Source organism: Haemorhous mexicanus, chromosome 38 (assembly GCF_027477595.1).
Source record: "Haemorhous mexicanus isolate bHaeMex1 chromosome 38, bHaeMex1.pri, whole genome shotgun sequence".
Lineage (NCBI taxonomy): Eukaryota > Metazoa > Chordata > Aves > Passeriformes > Fringillidae > Haemorhous > Haemorhous mexicanus.
In genome coordinates this window covers 547,212-552,889 of record NC_082378.1, presented here as the reverse complement: position 1 = coordinate 552,889, position 5,678 = coordinate 547,212, and the positions used below count along the sequence as shown (strand labels likewise).

Sequence of the window (5,678 nt, the reverse complement as noted above, 5' to 3'; positions counted from 1 at the left end):
GCAGGGACCCCAAATCCCTCCCACAGCCCCCCAAACCAGGGGTCTCTCACCCCTCACCAAGAGTCCCTCACCCACCCTGGGGGTCCCTCAGCCCTCACTGAACCCCTCACCCCACACCGAGGGTCCCTCAACGGGGTCCCTTCACCCAACCTGGGGGTCCCTCACCCCACACCAGGGGTCCCTCAGCCCTCACTGAACCCCACACCGGGGGTCCCTCACCGGGGGTCCCTCACCCCTCACCAGGGGTCCCTCACCCCTCACCCCACACCGGGGGTCTCTCACCCCACACCGGGGGTCCCTCAGCCCTCACTGAACCCCTCACCGAGGGTCCCTCACCGAGGGTCCCTCACCGGGGGTCCCTCACCCCACACCGGGGGTCCCTCACCGGGGGTCCCTCACCCCACACCGGGGGGTCCCTCACCGGGGGTCCCTCACCCCTCACCCCACACCGGGGGTCCCTCACCCCTCATCCCTCACCCCACACCGGGGGTCCCTCACCCCTCACCCCCTTACCCCACACCGGGGGTCCCTCACCCCTCACCCCACACCGGGGGTCCCTCACCCCTCACCCCTCACCCCACACCGGGGGTCCCTCACCCCTCACCCCTCACCCCTCACCGGGGGTCTCTCACCCCACACCGGGGGTCCCTCCACCCCTTACCCCCTCACCCCACACCGGGGGTCCTACACCGGGGGTCTCTCACCCCACACCGGGGGTCCCTCACCCCTTACCCCTCACCCCACACCGGGGGTCCTACACCGGGGGTCTCTCACCCCACACCGGGGGTCCCTCACCCCACACCGGGGGTCCCTCACCCCTCACCCCACACCGGGGGTCCCTCACCCCACACCCCACACCGGGGGTCCCTCACCCCTCACCCCACACCGGGGGTCTCTCACCCCTCACCGGGGGTCTCTCACCCCACACCGGGGGTCCCTCACCCCACACCCCACACCGGGGGTCCCTCACCCCACACACCCCACACCGGGGCTCTCTCACCCCACACCGGGGGTCCCCTCACCCCCACACCGGGGGGTCCCTCACCGGGGGTCCCTCACCCCTCACCCCCACACCGGGGGTCCCTCACCCCTCATCCCTCACCCCACACCGGGGGTCCCTCACCCCTCACCCCTTACCCCACACCGGGGGTCCTCACCCCTCACCCCACACCGGGGGGTCCCTCACCCCTCACCCCTCACCCCACACCGGGGGGTCCCCTCACCCCTCACCCCTCACCCCTCACCGGGGGTCTCTCACCCCACACCGGGGGTCCCTCACCCCTTACCCCTCACCCCACACCGGGGGGTCCTACACCGGGGGTCTCTCACCCCACACCGGGGGTCCCTCACCCCTTACCCCCTCACCCCACACCGGGGGTCCTACACCGGGGGTCTCTCACCCCACACCGGGGGTCCCTCACCCCACACCGGGGGTCCCTCACCCCTCACCCCACACCGGGGGTCCCTCACCCCACACCCCACACCGGGGGTCCCTCACCCCTCACCCCACACCGGGGGTCTCCTCACCTCCTCACCGGGGGTCTCTCACCCCACACCGGGGGTCCCTCACCCCACACCCCACACCGGGGGTCCCTCACCCCACACCCCACACCGGGGCTCTCTCACCCCACACCGGGGGGTACCTCACCCCTCACCGGGGGTCTCTCACCCCACACCGGGGCTCCCTCACCCCCTCACCGGGGGTCCCTCACCGGGGGTCTCTCACCCCACACCGGGGCTCCCTCACCCCTCACCGGGGGTCCCTCACCGGGGGTCTCTCACCCCACACCGGGGCTCCCTCACCCCACACCGGGGCTCCCTCACCCCTCACCCCACACCGGGGCTCCCTCACCCTCTCACCCCACACTGGGGCTCCCTCACCCCCTCACCCCACACCGGGGGTCCCTCACCCCACACCGGGGGGTCCCTCACCGGGGGTCTCTCACCCCACACCGGGGGTCCCTCACCCCTCACCAGGGCTCCCTCACCCCTCACCCCACACCGGGGGTCTCTCACCCCTCACCCCACACCGGGGGTCCCCTCACCCCTCACCCCACACCGGGGGTCCTCACCGGGGGTCTCTCACCCCACACCGGGGGTCCCTCACCCCTCACCGGGGGTCCCTCACCCCTCACCCCCACACCGGGGGTCTCTCACCCCACACCGGGGGTCTCTCACCCCACACCGGGGCTCCCTCACACCCCTCTCCCACACCGGGGGGTCCATCACCCCCTCACCCCTCACCCCACACCGGGGGTCTCTCACCCCTCTCCCACACCGACCCCCCTCCCCCATTACCGCTCGCTCCCTGCCGGTCCCGCCGCCTCACGGAGTGGGGGGGGGGCGGAGGAAGATGAGGAGGAGGAGGAGGAGGAAGAGGCGGAAGGACGGGACGGGCCGTGAGGGGAAAGGGGGAGGGGAGGGGGGGAGCCCCCGGGGAGGCGCCTCCGCTGCCGCTCCGCCTCCACCGCCAAATGGCGGCCGGGTGCCCCCCTCCCCTTAACCGAGACCCCCCCTCAGCACCCCCAAACCCCCCCCGGGCCCCCCCAGAGCCCCCCCCCCGGGCCTTCCTCCCCCCCTCTCCCTCAGGGCTCACGGGAAATGGAGTCCGCGCCGCTGAGGGGAGACGCCGGCAAATGGCGGCGGCCGCGCGCGCGCCCGCCCGAGCTCTCGCGAGAGCGCAACGCTCAGGCAATGGGGGATCTCGCGAGATCTCGCACGCCGCCCTCCCTCCCCCCCCCTCCCCTCAGCTCCTCCCGCCTTTCGCCTTTCCCGCCCCTCTTTACCCGCCCCCCGTCAAATCTCGCGAGAGCTCCCCTTAATTCGAGCAGGGATCTCGCGAGATAAAGCTCTCCCCCCGTCCCCCCAGCTCCGAGCTCCGCCTTCCAGCCCTCCCGCCCACACGAACTCTCGCGAGATCTCCCATTCAGAAACATTGCGAGGTCGCGAGATATCCTTCCTTTCCCCCCCCCACCACGCCCCTCCTCCTCCCAGCCCTCCCGCCCACGCCAAATGTCGCGAGATCTCCCATTGAGTCGAACTACGACCTCGCGAGATCTCTCTCCCTCCTTCCCCCCCCCCTTCACGCCCTCCCCCAACTCAAGGTCTCGCGAGAGCGCCCATTGAAACGCGAAGCGCTCTCGCGAGATCTCGGCCCTCCCCCTTCCCCTTTCTCGCCCTCTCCGCTCGCCACCTCCGTCCTCCCGCCCCTCACGCGAAGTCTCGCGAGATTATGACGCTTCCCCATGGGCGGTATGGCGGTGTTTTAGCCCCCTCCTTCCTCCCTCCCCCCCCCTCCTTCAAGCCTTCCTCCGAGGCCCTCATCCCCCTCCCGCCACAGGACGTCTCGCGAGATCGTACCGCTTCTCCACGGGCTTTCTCGCGAGATTTGAACACCCCCCTCGACCCGAGGATTTTCTCTCAATCCCGCCTCCTTCCCGCTCTTTATGGAACTCTCGCGATAATTCCGTGCGTTCCAATGAGTGTTCTCGCGAGATTTCCCCCGCTTTTCCCTCGCTCCCCTCACCTGCGCCCAATCTCGCGAGGCCTGTCCGCGTTTTACTGGGAGCTCTCGCGAGATTTCATTTCCTCCTCTCAACGCTCTGGGAGCTCTCGCGAGATCTTTAAACCTCCCCCACCCCTTTTTTTTCTGCCTTCCGGAGTCTCGCGAGATCCTTTAACTTTAGTAAGGAAACTCTCGCGAGATTTCGTTCATGTCCCACCGTTCCCCCCTTTCCCACCTCCCCCGCGAAATCTCACGAGACTTGAAGTGAAGAGAGGGAGCCAGGCCTCGGCAGCTGTTGGCCAAGCACCTTTGTGGGCGTGGCTTAATCGAAGTAGGCGTGGTCAAACATAAACGTCATCGTTTGACTCATTTCCGGTAATCGCCACCACTTCCTGTGAGAAGGCCGCCATGTTGGACGCACGGCCACATGGAATTCCGTGCGCCGCCATCTTGGCCACTGGGTGCCGCCATCTTGGCTGTGCCGCAGAGGATGACGGGATTCCCCCCTCCCCCATCCTCCCCCATTTCCCAAAATTCTCAGAAAACTTTTTGGGGATTTTTGAACTTTTTTTATCCAAACGGAGCCAAAACGGAGCAGAAACACAAAAAATTCCCCTTTTGGCCCCAAAACGCGCGCGGGGGAGGGGAGGAGGAGAAGGGGAGGGGCCCCAAAGGTCACCTGGCCACACCTGGGCACACCTGGGAACATCTGGGGTAGCCCCAAAGGTCACGGGGGGTCCCTGGGCCTCCCCCCTCACCTCCAGGTGAGCTCAGGTGTAATGGCAGATATGAGCACAGGTGTGCCCAGGTACCCCCAGGTGTGCCCAGGTACCCCCAGGTGTGCCCAGTTTTGTCCTTAAGAGCACTCAGGTGTGCCCAGGGTGGCACCAGGAGCTCCCAGGTGTGCCCAGGTGTATCTCTAAGAGCACTCAGGTGTGCCCAGGTACCCCCAGGTGTGCCCAGGTGTGTCTCTAAGAGCCCTCAGGTGTGCCCAGGTGTGTCCCAGGTGTGCCCAGCTGTATTTGGGGGATCCTCAGGTATTTCCCAGGTACCCCCAGGTGCCTCCAGGTCTATCCCAGCTGTGCCCAGGTACGCTCAGGTGTGCCCAGAAGCTGCCAGGTGTATCCCAGGTGTATCCCAGGTATCCCCAGGTGTGCCCAAGCCCATCCGAGGTACCCCCAGGTGTGTCCCAGGTACCCCCAGGTGTGCCCAGGTCGATCCCAGGAGTACCTCAGGTACCCTTAGGTACCCTCAGGTGTGCCCAGATACCCCCAGATAAGTCCAGGTCGATCCCAGGTGTGCCCAGGTGTCTCCAGGTGAGCACCCAGGTGTACCCTAGCCACACCCAGGTCTATCCCAGCTACCCCCAGGTGCCCCCAGGTACCCCCCAGGTACCCCCAGGTACCCTCAGGTGTGCCCAGCTCAGCACCCGGGTGAACCCTAGCCACACCCAGGGCTATCCTAGGTATCCCCCAGGTATGCCCAGGTGTGCCCAGGTGTGCCCAGCTCAGCACCTGGGTGAACCCTAGCCACCCCCAGGTACCCCCAGGTACCCCCAGGTGTGCCCACGTGCCCCCAGGTGCCCCCAGGTCTATCCAGGTGCTTCCAGGTGCCCCCATGTATGCCCAGGTGAGCACCCGGATGTACCCTAGCCACACCCAGGGCTATCCCAGGTACCCCCAGGTGTACCCAGGTGTGCCCAGGTGCGCCCAGCTCAGCACCTGGGTGAACCCTAGCCACCCCCAGGGTACCCCCAGGGTACCCCCAGGTGTGCCCAGGTGTGCCAGGTCTATCCCAGGTGCTCCCAGGTGTGCCCAGGTACCCCCAGATACCCCCAGGTGCCCCCAGGTCTATCCCAGCTGCCCCCAGGTGTGCCCAGGTATACCTTAGGTGTGCCCAGGTGTGCCCAGGAACCCCCAGGTCCATCCAAGGTGTGCCCAGGTGTGCCCAGGAACCCCCAGGTCCATCCAAGGTGTGCCCAGGTGTGCCCAGGAACCCCCAGGTCCATCCAAGGTGTGCCCAGGTGTACCCAGGCGCCCCCAGGAACCCCCAGGTGTGCCCAGGTGTGCCCAGGTGTGCCCAGCTCAGCACCTGGGTGAGCCCTAGCCACCCCCAGGGTACCCCCAGGTGTGCCCAGGTGTGCCAGGTCTATCCCAGGTGCTCCCAGGTGTGC

At 67.7% G+C, this 5,678-nt stretch overlaps 1 long non-coding RNA gene across 1 annotated transcript; it reads left to right on the top strand.

The window, feature by feature from the left end:
- Positions 1-4,129: 4,129 nt before the first annotated feature.
- On the top strand, positions 4,130-5,655 carry LOC132341331 (uncharacterized). The gene is made up of 3 exons (XR_009490153.1): positions 4,130-4,885; positions 5,085-5,208; positions 5,579-5,655. It is a non-coding gene; the product is annotated as an uncharacterized LOC132341331 (long non-coding RNA).
- Positions 5,656-5,678: the final 23 nt, after the last annotated feature.